Source organism: Leuciscus leuciscus (assembly GCF_965113295.1).
Source record: "Leuciscus leuciscus genome assembly, chromosome: 23".
Lineage (NCBI taxonomy): Eukaryota > Metazoa > Chordata > Actinopteri > Cypriniformes > Leuciscidae > Leuciscus > Leuciscus leuciscus.
Window position 1 is genome coordinate 4712990 of NC_138747.1, and position 16634 is coordinate 4729623.

A 16634-nucleotide genomic window follows, 5' to 3' on the forward strand; every position below is an offset into this window, starting at 1 on the left:
AAGTTAAGTCTGTAAAACCTAAAATGTTGCTACCGTATATTTTACGGTAAATTTCTGGTAACCACAGCTGCCATTTTTTTTCCGTAAATTTAACGGATTTTTTTTTTACAGTGTTGCTTCTCAAAATAAACTCCTCTAGATAAAGTCTCCTCTAGAGTTTCCTCAATCATATCTCACAGCTGAGTTTGCAATCAAACATCAGAGATCTTCAGTGATGGGGAGTCGATTCCTTCAAATCGACTCTCGATGTCGAATCTGTTGATGTGTCTGAAATTGCTCACATGTTCACTGACTTTCTAATAGTGCATGGCAGCTGAGTGCACTATATATCAGCAAGGAGTGAATGAATTTAAGTGAGGAATCCGAACACTGACCAAAATGCATCAGAGAGCTGGAGCTGTCACAGAAATAACTTACTTTTACAGAAACTGACTTTTATTCTAAATGTTGAAATACATAATAGTCAAAGTGACTTATGTAATTATACATACCTCTGTTTCAGCATTGTAGTTTAATTTGTTATATTAATGTAATATAAATGTGTTTTTTCATTTGTGTTCATAATCATTAAACAACCCTAAATCATTAAAAACTCACATCAAGAATAAACACATTAATAAGTCTTCATTATTGTGTGTAATTTTGTATGCATTTTACTTACTAAGACAATGATCATGAGCATTTAGTGCGTGAGATCCTTTCTTGTTTTCTCAGTTCTGGCATAATTTTCAACCAAGGCTGTTTCTTGTTGCTTTTACCTCTATCGGCAACAGCTAGGTAACGTCGTTGACTTCAAGGTAATGTTATCACTAAATTGGACTAATTTGGACAGTGTGTTGTTTTATTAAGGGGAATTGTGTGCTTCGAGTCGGGAAAAACATAAATTAAGTGTGTAATAACGACTGCAGTCTTATTCCTGGCCCTGTTTTGATGTAAAGTAAATGGATTCGGGAGTCGGAGTCGACTGAAAAACCTGAAATCGAACACCCCTAGATCTCAAATTTACTTATCTACTCACTAGTCCACTCGTTGTGCTTATAATCATGCTCTCGCAAACTATTCAAACTCAAAGTCTCGGGAAAAATGACACTGAAGTCATGCAACCATTTTTTCTGCAATAATCCAGACGCCAATGGAAAAATCCTGTTGGGTTTTTGTCATGGGAACTGGGATGATGCAAACCTATGGGTTGGCTATAAAAATACGTCATCACTGCAGCGCTCTATGTGAAGGTTATCTTAGCTGCTATCTGCTTTCATTTTTCATAGCTCTATTTACTTTTTGTCAAAATTTTTGTAATTTGCATGTACACTGCCAATTTTCACTCAGAAATTGCATGTTTAACAAACAATTATAAGGAAATAGCAAGTAACACATTCAATTGAATGTGAAATTATCAAGTAAAAAAAAAAATATATATTTTTTTTTTTTTTGTCAACATAAAATGGTATTAACAAACTATTTTATGCCCGCAATGTGCTGTATTTCCAAGTGAAACAGGATATTTAACAAAAAAAAAATAAGCTGTGATATTAAAGCGGATGACATGGGTGACATGAGCTTAAAAGGAAAGTCGTTTTAGAAGAGGGAAAAAATACATACAGTATATTTCTCATAAAAGAAGATGAATCATGCACCAATGAATCATGCACAGAAAGAAAGTAAATTGGGTCAAGTCTTAAAGAGTAACAAATTTGCAAGGAAATGAAAGCGCAAGGAAATGTCACGCCTTTTTAAAGCTATACAGTAATTACATGTACATGTATGTGGATAGTTGTCCTCAAAAGTAGTTCAGTGCACAAGGCTGTTGAAATGAGTCTGTCTAGGAGAACTAGAGCAAGAGCAGTGTGTGTGTGTGTGTGTGTACGAGCGAGTGGCGTGAGACACACAGCCTCACTTGCTCTTAGACGGGGCTTCCGTGACTTGCCCAGAAACCCCCTGCTGCGATGGAGACTGCGTGCTCCATTCAACAACATTAAAAAAGGATGAGTACCATGCTCGAATGGGGACCAGGGCACATTGATGGATAACTGCCTTTTAAGTGCTGCACGCGCTTTCACTCAAGTGCCCCTTTAGATCTATGTTACGACTGAGGCAAACTTATCTACTCGTCAAAACAATCAAAACAATCAAAACAATAGTAAACTTACTCACCCTCCCCAGTTTGACGTTGTCGGCTAAACTGGCTGTTGGACTAAAACCAGAATGAATGAATTTAAACTATAAGAGGAACAACTGAAAGGAATGTATATATAATAATACATTATTATTATTATTATTATAAGGAATTATTATTATTATTATTATATACAAGTAATATGTTTGTTCAGCAGGGACTCATTAAATTTATCAAAACGTTTTGATGCTTTTTTGAGCAGAAAATCAGCATATAAGAATGATTTCTGAAGAATCATAGTGACAGTGATCATAGCGACACTAAAGAATGGATAAATGGCTGCTAAAAAATAAGCTTTACCATCACAGAAATAAATTACATTAAAAAAATGTATATATATATATATAAAAAATATAAATATATATATATATATATATATATATATATATATATATATATATATATATATGAAGAGTTCAGATGCAAAAGCCTCTAAATGCCATCTGAAATTTTCTTCTAGAATGATCATTTTTATCAAGCTCGTATATTTAAGTTCAATAATTTCACTTAAATGGCAATGCAAATTACCTATTAATTGTCATTTAAGTGAAATTACTTAACTTAAATATACAAGCTTTATAAAAATTATCATTCTAGAAGAAAATTTCAGATGGCATTTAGAGGCTTTTGCATCTGAACTCTTCATATATATATATATTATTTTTATTTTTTTATTTTTTTAATGGAAGCTTTTTTTCCACCAGGGAATAAAAAAAAAGAAAGGTAACTGCAACTTTATATCTCACAATTCGCAAGACTTTTTTTTTATCCTCAGAATTCTAAGATATAAACTCGCAATAGCAAGAAAAAAATCCAAATTGTGAGATAAGAAAAATCGCAATTACCTTTCTTTTTCTTTATTATGTGGTGGAAACAAGCTTCCATAGTTTTTACTGTATTTTTGAACAAATAAATGCAGCCTTGCTGAACATAAGTGACAAAAATGTTCAAATACATTACCTCAAATCTTATTGACCCCAAACTTTTGACTGATGTGAATATATAAGAATTAAGGCAAAAACTCTTAGTGTAAGTGAACAGAACGGCTCCTAACATTTCACTGGCACTGTGAACTCAGTTACTATCAACACTGCATCGTTTTAACTATAAGTGCATTCATGTACACTGAATTTGTGCTTGTTTATGCAAACTGATGTACGAGTTGAAATTATTTTCTGTGGTGTACTGAACCTAGAAAAGTCCTTTAATTGAAACTTTAGGGAATCTGTGCATTGTGCCAAAGAGGCTCATATTTAGCATATGAGCTGATCTTCCTTTAATTATGACCCATAATTTCCATATCTACCCCCCTCCACCCACGCCCCCACCTGCCCCTTTTCCCAATAAAAAGTCAGCAGTGTGATACTGACGTTTGGCATTTTAGCAGTGTTTACGGTTTCCTCCTGCACACGTTCATTATCTCCATCAGTTCACATCCTGAGCAATTCTCAGAGTTATTTACAGATACTTCCAGAATCTCTTACCAGCATCTGACTGTCACGAGTGTGTTTATGAATCTAATAACCACACTTCTTTGGGTTGTTGCCACATTTATATATAGCTCAGGTGTTGGTAAGATTAATGACAGAAATTCTTGCCATTTTATCACTGATGCAACCAAATGATTCACACTGTCTCACAGCTAACAGAACAGTTAATTAAAAAAAGGAAATTCTGTCATCGTTTACTCACCCTCATGTCATTTCAAACCTGAAAGATTTTGGCTTTCGGGCTTCAAAAAGAACATGAAACCATAAAATTATCAATAAAATAGTCCATATGACTCATGCAAGTCTATTCCATATAAATATATACCCAAAAGGTATTTGGAGACTTAAGATATTGTTAAAAATGCATAATGCATTTTTTTTTTTATATATAACAAAATATGGCATTTTAAAGAAATACAGCACAAGCTTCAATCAAAACATTTCACAAAAAAAAAAGTTTGTTTGAAAATGAAGCAATAAATATATTGTTCAAAATGAAGACAAAAAGTTTTGAAACTTTCTGATTGTCAAACTTTGTGGAACATGTTCATACAACAGTTCAAAAGTTTGGGTTGGTAAAATTTTTTTATCTTATGCTCACCAAGGCCGGATTTATATGATCAAAAATACAGTAAATACTGTGAAATAAAATAATTGAATTCTATTTGAATATATTTTGAAAATGTAATTTATTCCAGTGGTATAGCTTTCATGTATCTCAAACAGTAGAGCGTTGGCGCTTGTAACACCAAGGTCATGGGTTCGATTCCCAGGGAAAGCCAGAACTGATAAGAATGTAAAATGTGTACCTTGAAATGCAATGTAAGTCGCTTTGGATAAAAGCATCTGTCAAATCCATAAATGTAAATGTGATGCAGAGCTGAATTTTCAGCATCATTTTTCCAGCCTTCAATCACATGATCCTTCAGAAATCACTCTAATATGCTGAATTGTTGCTTAAGAAACATTTCTGATTATTATCCATGTTGAAAACAGTTGTGCTGCTTAATATTTTTGTGGAAAGTGTGATATACTTTTAAAATTACGAAAGTTACAAACACACACACACACCCACACACACACAATAATATTAGCACATTTCCTTTAAATGCCATTTCTGCATTCATGGCATTTAAGGCAGCATTCAGCAGCAGGGACACGCACGGTTTCTACACTAGTGCACAGCTTTTTGCATGAGCCACCTTCCTTTCAGCACTAAATCTAAGTGACATGCAACACAGGAGTCTCGCACGTCAGTCTAGTCTACTAGTACCCGTACCCTTGAGATGAATGTAGCTGGCATCATAAATGACTTATCAGGCTCCTCAGAATCTCTCACCCGCTGTGTCCATTGGGTTAAAGCTACAGTTCGTAGTTTTTCCTCTTTGTCGCCATCTCTGTTCGAAATCTGCAATTGCAGTTATTCGCGGATTTATCAACTTTACGTGGGTTGTGCCTCGGCACGGCACGGCGAGGATGAATCCAATGTTTTGAGGAGAATGTGCGGCTGTCAGTCGCTGCGCCGGTGTGGATACTGGCATTCGCAATCACAGATTCTACTTTTTGGAAGTATGACCAACATAAGAATTTTCACTGGTAATGTAATCTGAACAAGTAACATCCACTTTTGTTCTGACCAACTAAGGAAAAAAAGGCATTGCAGTAAATCGCGCTGATCAAACCTTTCTGGATCCGCCATCAAATTGATAAGTTTAATTAGATCAAGTGCTGTGAGAAAAGGCTATAAATCTCCACCTCCAACATCCTCACACTCATAGCCTACTAGCTGAGACTCTTCTTTATGTGGACAGACGTGACGTAATGATGCAAAGACATGCTCGAATTTCCCACGAAAATCCACCAGTACCACTGGAGTTAAAAACATTATTACAAGCTTACCGTTTTGAATCGAGCTACGGCAAGCAGATTGTTTTGAACAATGGCTGGTTATGTACTTGCTCAAAAATTTATTTTGGATAATTTTTAACCCAAAAAAGTTACGGACTGCAGCTTTAAACAGACATGCCATATCAGAAAAAAGTAATGCAGTCATGCACTTATTAGCAAACATGAGACACTGCATATTCTTCTCTTGCATTATTGCATTTAGTGATACTTGCTAAGGTATGGATGAGTCAATATGCAAGTGCAACCACTGAAATATGTTGCAGTGGTATTTACTGCAATAAATGCAAATGACTTAATTCATTTTTAAGCTTGTTATCAGGAAGGATACAGTTCATCCTCACTGCCCGAGAGCCATTTAGCATGCATGCACATCCACAACAGATAAGCCTTCAGAATCTAATATATTTACTTCTCTGAAGCTTTTCCGAGATGCAAGTGATTATTTACATTGCTAAAAGTTCATTTGTGACCTCTTCATAATCCTTTAAAAAGCTATAAAATAGTCTGGGACTTCTTTGACCGCAGCCAGGCAAACATATGTTTGAGATATGACAGGAGCTGCTTTGATTGGGCAATAAATATGCAAATGGACCTGGAGGGATATACTAATAGCTCATTGGTTTGAAGATTGGACTTATCCTCAATGACAGGATTTTGTTGGTGGGAAATTGGATGCAGGACGGCACGTTAAACACAATGACACTATTGGCATTATTAGTATGTAGGGTGCACCGCAACGAATGTCATTACCGAACACACTGTGACAGCTAATCATTCCACTGTTCTGGAGTTACTGTCAAAATAGCTGGAAAAACAAAATTTCAAGGCCAGTGAGTAATGATTCAATGATTTTAGTAATGATTTTTCTTCCTGGCAGACCTATGTGCGCACGAATGCAAAGCCACAACATTTTGTCAAATAACAATAACAAACAAAAAAAGCAAATTAAATGGTTTGTTTTATTCTTTTTAGTATCAATTTTGGATTCAAAGTGGATTTGAATGTTTTCTGAATGCTTGGCATAATAATAGGGTGTGGTGGGTGGTTGCCAGGGTGTTACCATGTAGTTGCTAAGGTGCTTTGATGCTGTTTTTATTTTATTTAAATTTTGTATGCATTGCTATGCAGTTGCTAGGGTGTTCTGTGTGGTTTCTAGGTGGTTACTTACTGGTCCAAATCAAAGGAGTCCTCCACCAAGACTCCGGGCTCTAGATATGCCTTTATATTTTCTCCTTTAGTGGGATTTTTTTCATCTGTTTCATGATCTGCAGGCAAAAATCAGAAGTATATTTTTGACACACAACTGTTTTAGTCAGCTCATAAACTAGAACATAAAAATTCTACCTTAGGGGTCTTCGACAGGGGGTCCGCAGCAGCACTGCAGGGGGTCTGCCAATTATTGTTTGATCTCAAACTAATTTTTATGATTTTTTTTAAATATGCATTAAACAAAAATAAAATAAGTCAAAGCTGAAGTCCAGCTAAATGTTTCATTGTCCCTCCCACATTAAAATGTACAACAGTCTGTACATTAATCATTTTAATAGCTTCGCAAAGTATGTAAATATATGTAAATATATTAACATGGCACAACACACATGGAATTTGAAAATTAACTCTCGGTTGCACAGATAACAGGGCATCTTTCTTAACATTAAAGGATCCTAAAAAGGTTTGAAAAAAGCTTGTAATCATATATCATTGTTAATTTTTGAATCTCTGAGGGGTTTGAGCCACTCATAGCAGTCAAATAGCATGTCTGTTTGCTAACAGTAGACCATCCACTCGCCCTAAAACTGTGTGAGGAGTGTAATACAACATTAGCACTACAGAAAAAATAAGGCAGTCCTATAATAGCAGCACAGACTGTTTGAAGCTTGTGAGTCTGATTATGATGGTCTTTAATTAAAAGAAGTGGTTGTAAATAAGAAGCCTGTCCTTCATCCTCCCAGCTGTCTTGAAAATACTAGCCAAAATGTACGTATGTTTGTATGAATGAAGGTGATTTACACAGGCACTTTTTATGTGTCTTGTGTTTCTAATGTCTGATACGAAACATCATAAGGAATCACGATGCATTAAGAGCCGGGGGTGTAAACTTTTGAACAAGATTATCTTATTTTGTTTAAAGATCATATATATATATTTTTCATTTAGTACTGCCCTTCAGAAGCTACTTGCATGTTTCCCAGAAGACAAAATATGTACAATTTACTCTGATCATCAAATTCAAAAAGTTTTCACCCCCCTCCTCTTAATGCATTTGTTTCCTTCTGGAGCATCAGTGAATGTTTGCAGCTTTTGTAATAGTTGTGTATTGTGTATTGAGTCCCTCAATTGTGAAAAGATGGATCTCAAAATCATAGAGTCACTGCTGAAAATGGGTCAAATATGCAGAAGATGATTGAAATCCAAATAACGTGCAGGACCTGGAGGATTTTTCTAAAGGACAGTGACTCATGAACAACTACCACAAAACATAAAAACAGTCGTTAATCATCCAGGTAATAACACGCAGTATTACAAATCAGGGGTGTGTAAACTTTTGAACAGGGTCATTTTTATAAATTCAGTTATTATTTTGTCTTGTATATAGTATATTCAATATATTATATGTAAACATAAACATCTAGTTATGTGAAATACCTTATTCAGGACAGTACTACATAATAAATAATATGCAATTTTAATTATGTCTCTTATTTTATAAGAAAAAATAAAAATAATTAACATTTTACAGATTCTGTGAAGGGTGTGTAAACTTTTGATCACAACTGCACACACACACACACACACACACACACACACACACACACACACACACACACACACACACACACACTGTTAGGTATATATTAATATTTCATTTAAATTATTTAAACTTTGATTGATTGACAGCTACTAATAGAACACAATAGAACCAACACCTGAGCTATCTATAAACATCTTCTTTTGTTCTTCAGAAAGAAAACTATGAAAATCATGACCATTTTTATTTTTGGCGAACTTAATCCTTAACAATACAAATGACAATACAAAACATAGGTCTATACAGTTCTATCATCAGGAGTGTTATTGGGTCTGGTGGGCCTACACATAAAAATATGTCCCACTTCTTGTGAATTTTAGCAGTAGCCTTGGGCAATTTAACATGGCTCTGATTATTTACATTCAGAACTTAAAAAATCAGACATAAACTCTATTGCAGACTGTTGAATTGTACCCAATCCACATCTCATTATCATAAACACAGATCATTTTGCTTTTAATAGCCCTATTTAAATTGGCCTTGTTGGCATGTGTGGTAGCGGTATCATTACAGAGCAGCTAATTGACGCTTATTGGAGATAATGAGGCAGCGATGCTCGTATTCTTCAGCGCAGGGTACAGAACGTTAGGCTGACACTAATTCCAGCTTTGTTTGAGACTGAGTCTCGGCGGACGCGTCGCTATGGCCTTCCTGTATCTCATTTATTCATCAGCTTCAAATCATTTGAGAAGGACGTTAAACAATTTCTATCTACTATTAAATCAGAAATAGACTTCTCAAGAGCACAAGGAGGGATTTACACCTAGTTACCTGCAGTTGGATTTGCAGGCGGTGGCCATCTTATCTCTCTGCTGTAGACTTGAAGGACAGAGATGTGTTGAACAGAAGGACACAGCAGGACGAGAAGTGTTCAGGAGCTGGGCAGATGTCAGGGCCGATACTGCGGTGCGCACTTTTTCTACTTTGCCGAGCTCAAAATCAGCTTCCCAACAGCGCCTGTCAGAGTTTAATGGGAATTAATGCTTTGTGAAAGTTATAAAACTCTTGTGGAAAGGTTAAAGGAATGGTTCACTCCAAAAATGAAAATTATGTTGTCATTTACTCACCTAACTCACCAGAAATGACAAAGCGGCACCATAAACGTAGTTCATACAAACGCGTTCATTAAATACCAAGTCTTCTGGAGCCTTACAATAGCTTTATGTGAGGAACAGATGGAATTTATTTGCGAAAGTTTTTCACTGAAAATGTTCTGCTTCATAGGTCTCGGATCTCATTTGCATTGACTAACAACTTAATCAACATGAAATCTATCTTTTTTAAATGCGTGTTCTTGTTCACAAAAGTCTTATTGTGATTGTCTTTTTAATAAGAAATCAAAAATGCACCGCCTTTACGTCTCAAATTTTCCTTTCCAATAACTTGGCTGAATTCTGGTCTGGCCTACTTTCCAAACTCCACATTTTTATTCTCGTTGATTATATTTGTTCATAAATGCAGTTGTTTACAAGTAAAATGGGTTGCAAACATCACTTAACATCACTCATTTTAGAGGGATAGTTCACTCAAAATGTACAATTTAGTCATCATTTACTCACCCTCATGTCGTTCCAAACCTCCATGTATGACTTCCTTCCTTCTGTGAAACACAAAGGAAGATATTTTGAAGAATATTGGGAACCAATCAACATTTACTTCCATCATGTGGACAAAAAAAAAAAAAATACATTTCTCAATATGTCTTCTTTTATGCTCCACAGAAGAAAGTCAGTCGTACAATTTTGGAACAAAATGAGGCTGAATAATGGTGACAACATTTTCATTATTAGAATGAAATGAATTTCCTCATACACAAACAAATGTCATAATAATGTTTTATACGGCTTTAGAAGGCTTGGACTATAGTGCATGGAGTTAAAAGTTGCTTTGACTAATTTTATGGTACTTTTATACAGTTCCTGGAGCTCAACATAGAAAATGATCATTTTATGGAAAAGAGCAACATGGACATTCTGCATAACATCTCATTTTGTAACCTCAAGAGCACAAGGAGGGATTTACACCTACCTGCAGTTGGATTTGCAGGCGGTGGTCATCTTATCTCTCTGCTGTAGACTTGAAGGACCACCAGCATTTGGATACATTGTTTAACGAGTAAAGCTGAAGTGAAAACTGTGAACTGTAGGTGTGAACCAAACATTTAAAGGAAGGAAAAAACCTTAGGGAGGAGGTGATACAGCTATAATGCTTCTAGATGACCTGTCCATGACCATCTCTGGTTTTCATAGCAATCTTAAAATATTACACCACTCAATTTATGAACAAAGCCCAACTGTTAGAAAAGATAACGAAAGCGGTCCACTGACAGAACCCTGTGGGATACTGTTTTGTGGACAATGTTAAATCAGCGTCGTCTTCTTTCTGTGGCAGGTGCAACTATGCCACTGAGAACCTGGTAACCTTGTGTTGAACCCACAGAGCTACACAGATATGACAGCATCAACTAAAGCTTCCATCTTAAATCCTCTTCATCTGGAGCTGTTTGAATCGTAGCAGGAGGACAGCAATCCTTTGACAACAGAGGTAAATATAAGGCAAAGGATATGAAAAGACACAGCCTACCTTAAAAAATCCCATGAACTATTGATGCAATCTTTTGTTTTGTGGGATTTTTTGCTCCTAGCATGTTGGCACCTCAGTTTCCTTTGCGCTTTTTTATATTTTTTTTTAAAGAATTTTACTTCAATCCTCCTTTTGTATCCGACATCTCTGGTGGGATTTGGTTAGCGAGAGTCACACTTTGATCATGTTTTCATTCATCCACAGACAGAAACCAAGGAAAAGTCCTGTTAGAGTTTTGACATAAACATTATAATGAGGGTTTCACACATGGTTGAAAACATCCGGAAACATCTTTAGTACGAGTTCTTCACCAATTAATCTAACCTCAAAGAAACTCTTGTGCACTTTAGCACTTCCTTTCCCTCAAAGAATTATGGCTAGGAGAGCAGAAACAAGATGATGTAGGGAAATGAGAGAAACACCTTAATCATCTCCTCAATGGTGTTGTTTTAGGAAATGCTTTGAAGTTACAAGCAGCATTCAATTCAAGCAACCACATATCGAACTTCATTTATAGCATTCATGGTTTGACAAGTGGGTTGTGAGTCACGCTTTTAAGATATAACCCGAGGCGTGAACCGTTACCAGTGCGGCGCTTTATAAATATAGCTCATCCTCTTCAGTTTTAAATCACCTCCCTATCTGTACAGACTTATTAAAAACCCATTTCAAGCGGTCTTATCCTCGTCTGACCTCCTGCACCCTGCGTTGTCGTTTGGGCGGTGAGTGCACATTTACAGCTGCTGTGCGTCCCATTGATATTTCCCCCTCGGATCATCAAAACCCACGCTCTGTTCACAGCGGTGTAGGGTGACACTTCCCCACCGGGCTTGAAAGTCCATCTCAAGACCCTTTGAACTGAGCCCCTGGGTACTAGAAGGCAGGTAACGTTCATAATAGCTCCCTTGTGTGAGGCTGGTGGTCCCGACAGCCTGGGAATCGATTAAAAGCCATCAAGGCCCCCTCTTCCTCTCCTAGGCTGGCCTAGCGTCTCACCATGCAAGCTAATCCTCTAAGAATGCACAGGTAAGTCAGAGGGGTCTATTGTTTTGGGGTTTTTTTTAAATACCATTTTTACCGCTCGTAGAGCGGCCGCCGCTGTGCGTTGGGAGTATAGGCTGATCGCGCTCGTATAAACTGGAATTACATATTTTCCAAATGTGACCTTTCTTTGTTTTTTTTTCCTCTCAGGATTGTTCATTGTTGAGCTGTTTTGTTTGATCTACCTGAGAAAGCTCAAGTATGGCATGGACACCCGTTCCCAGACCGACAGGCCCACTTGTTGTTGGAGGAATGGTCTCTTTGCCCCACCTGTGTTCGGAGAGAAAGCCCAAAAGGCCACAGGAAATTCTTAATATGAGACATGCATCCGGAAAAAAAGTTGACTGGCTTTGTATAATGACCTCTCTGGAATATCTATATGATGTCTATTTATAAAATGGATAGTTCCGGTCCTTGATTCTAATTGGTTGAGCCACATTCAGAGCCATTGTGAATAAACATACCAGTATTACTTCATACAGTATTATTACTATTATTACCAATTTATGAAAACAATAAGCCCAGTGAAGCCAGAACAGCGTTGTTTAAATTCACTGTAAACCACGACTTCTTGGGGTTATTGCTTTAATATACACATACATACATATTTTATGCAGCAAGGATGCAATAAATTGATCAAAGTTGACAGTAAAGACATTTATAATGTTACAAAAGACTTTCATTTAAAATATTAAAATGTTCTTTTGAACATTCTATTCATTAAAGAATCCTGAATAAAAGTGTATCATGGATTCCACAAAATATTACACAGCACAACTGTTTCCAACATTGATAATAATAATAAATGTTACTTGAGCAGCAAATCAGCATATTATAATGATTTCTGAAGGATCATGTGACACTGAAGACTGAGTAATGTATGTTGTTGATTCACAAAACAAATGGCTCATAAGAGTGATTGGTTCGTAAATCAGACTGCACTGATAATGCTTTATGTTATTGATTTATTTAACATAATCGGCTCATAAGAGTCATTTGTTTGTGAATCAGACTACACTGATCATGCTGTAGGTTGTAGAAAAGAATCAGTTCATAAGAGTCATTAGTTCATGAGTTGAATCAGACAGTTTGTGCTGTGCTAATGATTCATTAAAAAAAAAATTAAGATTCACTAAAAATAACTAGCTCATAAGATTTATTCATTTGTGAATCAGCTAATCAATAAAATCTATAAAAAAATCTGTAAATCAATTGACAGTAAATTCATTACCATTATTGAGAATAATACAAATCATTATTGATTATACTTTGGTCTGAGATCTTATATAGTGATGCTTAAATATTCATTTTTCTTTCTCATACACATTATATAGCATACACTTACATTAGTTGTTGATAAGATGTGCAACAACAGGCTCTTCAGTAAAATGCTAACATTTGTTAGTTGCAGAATTATTTTCTAGAGCCAACAAACTCCACCAATCTTTAATTTTTGCTGTATTGTTTTTCAGTTATCTTCTTATGATCTGTTCACAGCTGTTACCTCAAACAAAGCCTGTTTGATGTCCAGTGCTTGTACGGGGGAATCAATAGCAGAATGCAACAAAACTTCAAGCTGTTTCTCTTGAAAACTTCATAGATGTTTCTTTAGACCTCTAGCTTTTGTTCATGACTCCAGCATCACCATGTTTCATGCGAATCTTACATTTCTTCATTAGTTTGAGTAAGAAAGCGGTCCTGACCTCTCTGTGGTGGCAGAGGAGAATGCCGTCTCCTCTCCAGGTTTCTGTCATTGTTATAAATATCTGTAATCAACGGCTCAGCTGGCTTTGTCGAACTCACTAATTGCTTTAAGCAACCAAAACACCAGTTTGGAGAAGTTTCCCAGAAGGTTGATTAAGTTTGTGCGGACGGTGTGTCTTTAAGGATGTCCATTAAAGTCAACATTTACTTTCTGAACACGTACCTAAGTCTTATTTTGCACAATTCATCAGTGCATGTTGTTCTAAAGAAACATTTATTTGTAATCTTTCGTCAAATTTTACTGAGCTGAGTTCAACCTAGATTTTAAAAATATAAATAAACCATAATGCAAATAATCAAGCCCTCTGAAACCTAAAAAAAAATCTAAAATAAGGACATTTCCTGCCATGTTTCTTCATGTTTTTCGCAGCTCAAAAGCAGCTGACACAAAACAAAATGGAAATGCAGGGATCATCCGATGAGTGTTTCAAATTTGAGCTTGATATGCTTTCTTAAAAATGCATATAACGAAATGACATTAAATGAAACTGAAAGCATATTGTGTATTGATATACAGACCTGGTAAATACTTTCTCCGCTTGTGAAACTACTTTCCTTTTCACCCGATGTCACCTAGACCATGCATGCAGAAAAAAAAAAAAAAAAAAGTTGAACCTACATATCAAAATAGCTAGGCATTATTTTAGTCTACTGTTGGAGTTATACATATACATTTATGCATTTGGCAAACACTTTTATCCACAGTGTTTTACATTACATATAAATCAATTCATGCACACATGACCTCGGTGTTGCTAGACCATGCTCTACTGTTTGAGCTACAGAAATAGTGTTAAGTAATAGGTAATTTAATGCTGGTTAAATTTATATAATTGTGATTAGATTCAAAAAGCATTACCTTTGGGATACATCAAGATGCTCTAAAGGGCAAACTTCAGTCTCCACATTCCCAATGGATAAAATCAAGTCCATTTTTTCTTCTCAAATACCCTGTTTCATTACAATACATCACAACACTCAATAAGTCAAATCAGTTGTGAATGCATTTCCACACTGACTTTGAGAAAGAGGAAACATTCTATCTAAAAATCAAAACCAATTTAAAAAAGCTGCATGATTTCTGTCCACGAATATGAAAAATGTTGCATGTTGTAGTTATTTGAAAACTGTCCAAATTGTACATCGCTCGTCACTGTTCGGTACACCCATTATATAATTTTGATACATTTATTACTTCGACATGCAATCCAAAAGCAAAGTAAACTTGCTCGGTGCCATTTCAGATAAAAGAAGAAGAGATCCAGCTCTATTGATTTCAAAGTAGTTATTGTGGTATATAGTTTGTCGGATAACAGCTCTCCGCGGTCGGAAGATCTGCTGGAAGTTTTTTTTCCTTTTTGTTCTCCGCTGTGGGAGCTTGAAGACAAGATTGCATCAATAACAACAACAACAGCGTCATTTAGACTCTCCAAACAAAGCCTACACCTACAGCTCCATGCATCTCTTGCGCTGTCCCACGGTTTTGCGGAGAACTTTGATGGCTCATTCGTTTTAATTTAGGGTCCTCGGGCAAAGGGAGACAATGTAATTGCCACATCGTTTCAAAGAGCGACGTGCGATCCAAGACCGTTCGAGAGACACAGACAGGGCATTTGTAGAGTAAAGACGACTGCTTTCTGCACTAGACAGCCGTGGATACTGTATATTCCCACTTTAATATCGCTCTGCTTTGTTTTCGTCTTGTAGGAAGCCCTTGGAAAATCACCAAGGGCTACAATTATTCATTCTATGTATTTATAGATGCTCTCCTGATAGGGGAGTAAACAGGACGGGCTGAGCACTGATTCAAATATAGCCTAAAGTTGGCTCGCCTCAGGGGTTCGGGAAGGCAATAGAGCATCTATATCCGGCCAATTGGAGTGGACGCATATGAAATCCCGTTAGTGATGTGCATAGAGGGGAAGCCAGAGGGCCCGGCACGCGTTACGTGACTGGAATGGGCCGACGTGCGAGTTAGTCAACTTTAGACAGTTGCAGAAAGCTCTTCTCTTTATTAGAGCTTGGTGGACATTTGAACAAACGGGAACTTCTCCAAAACCCAAAGATATTTGTCTTTGAGAATTATAACTCTCTTCGAGAAAGTTTATTATCTAGTAGGCGTGCTCAAGAGGAGTGAGATGAAGGAAAACTACTGCAATGAAAATGATGTATGGGACTTCAATTTGGGAGCTGAGCGATACATCACTCTCAAGCTGTGCTCCTCAAAGCTCTTTTAATGAAGTGCACGGAGAAATCACAGCCAGATTTAATAGATTCAGGAGGAAATAAGTCTTGCTGTCTTCACAAATATGAGGAAGCGTGATGCTGTTTTGTTGCTTAGTATTAGTCCATAAAAAGAACTATTAAACAGGCAGCAGCAAGTGGCCGTCGAGCACGGTTTCAACCCAGCAGAGGATGGCGGAGTTGATTGATGCCGTGTCTTTATTGGTTTGCTCAAGGTAAGCTTCCAATTCTGCTTAAAATTGTAAGTAAACATGCAAGTCACATCTAAGAATGAATGGATGTGACCTCATATTTTTAATGCATTTGTTATTGAGGGTAAACTGATTGTTTCCCTTTAAACAAAGATATTTTAGAAAAGTTTTTTTTTTTTTACATAAATTGCCTCTCTATCCTGAAAGAAAAAAATAGTTGGAGGATTTACTTTTTACATTTTTATTACAATTAAAAACATTTCACCCCCAAATGCTCATTACCATAATACATTCAGACTTAAAAAATCTAAAAAAAATCTCATATTCTCATTCTCAATAAGTGACAATTGTATACATTTTTTTTTTAAATGATAAATAAATATATATAAAATAATATTTTATTTATGTAATATTTATTATAACAAATA

The 16634-nt window shown here is 36.2% G+C and overlaps 1 protein-coding gene across 1 annotated transcript in view; it reads right to left on the reverse strand.

Annotated features, from left to right (window-relative positions):
- The window catches only part of epha8 (eph receptor A8), a 179797-nt gene that overhangs the window by 126262 nt on the left and 36901 nt on the right, over positions 1–16634 (reverse strand). Inside the window, exons 6-10 of the mRNA XM_082155779.1 lie at positions 14631–14722; positions 14291–14344; positions 10412–12277; positions 9155–9983; positions 6743–6839 (exon numbers count right to left, since the gene is read on the reverse strand). The gene's annotated coding sequence lies outside the window, so the exon portion shown is untranslated. The remainder of the gene's footprint in view (positions 1–6742; positions 6840–9154; positions 9984–10411; positions 12278–14290; positions 14345–14630; positions 14723–16634) is intronic.